This window comes from Rattus norvegicus, chromosome 6 (genome assembly GCF_021556685.1).
Source record: "Rattus norvegicus strain SHRSP/BbbUtx chromosome 6, alternate assembly SHRSP_T2T, whole genome shotgun sequence".
NCBI classification, from domain to species: domain Eukaryota; kingdom Metazoa; phylum Chordata; class Mammalia; order Rodentia; family Muridae; genus Rattus; species Rattus norvegicus.
The window spans coordinates 103,098,085-103,099,172 of NC_141539.1; positions in this window are offsets into that span (position 1 = coordinate 103,098,085).

The window sequence follows — 1,088 nt, forward strand, 5'->3', positions numbered from 1 at the left end:
TAATAAACAAGTAGAAGCCTACAGAGAGGAATCGCAAAAATCCCTGAAAGAATCGCAAAAATCCCTGAAAGAATTCCAGGAAAACACAATCAAACAGTTGAAGGAATTAAAAATGGAAATAGAAGCAATCAAGAAAGAACACATGGAAACAACCCTGGATATAGAAAACCAAAAGAAGAGACAAGGAGCTGTAGATACAAGCTTCACCAACAGAATACAAGAGATGGAAGAGAGAATCTCAGGAGCAGAAGATTCCATAGAAATCATTGACTCAACTATCAAAGATAATGTAAAGCGGAAAAAGCTACTGGTCCAAAACATACAGGAAATCCAGGACTCAATGAGAAGATCAAACCTAAGGATAATAGGTATAGAAGAGAGTGAAGACTCCCAGCTCAAAGGACCAGTAAATATCTTCAACAAAATCATAGAAGAAAACTTCCCTAACCTAAAGAAAGAGATACCCATAGGCATACAAGAAGCCTACAGAACTCCAAATAGATTGGACCAGAAAAGAAACACCTCCCGCCACATAATTGTCAAAACACCAAACGCACAAAATGAAGAATGAATATTAAAAGCAGTAAGGGAAAAAGGTCAAGTAACATATAAAGGCAGACCTATCAGAATCACACCAGACTTCTCGCCAGAAACTATGAAGGCCAGAAGATCCTGGACTGATGTCATACAGACCCTAAGAGAACACAAATGCCAGCCCAGGTTACTGTATCCTGCAAAACTCTCAATTAACATACATGGAGAAACCAAGATATTCCATGACAAAACCAAATTTACACAATATCTTTCTACAAATCCAGCACTACAAAGGATAATAAATGGTAAAGCCCAACATGAGGAGGCAAGCTATACCCTAGAAGAAGCAAGAAACTAATCGTCTTGGCAACAAAACAAAGAGAATGAAAGCACACAAACCTAACCTCACATCCAAAGATGAATATAACGGGAAGCAATAATCACTATTCCTTAATATCTCTCAATATCAATGGCCTCAACTCCCCAATAAAAAGACATAGGTTAACAAACTGGATACGCAACGAGGACCCTGTATTCTGCTGCCTACAGGAAAC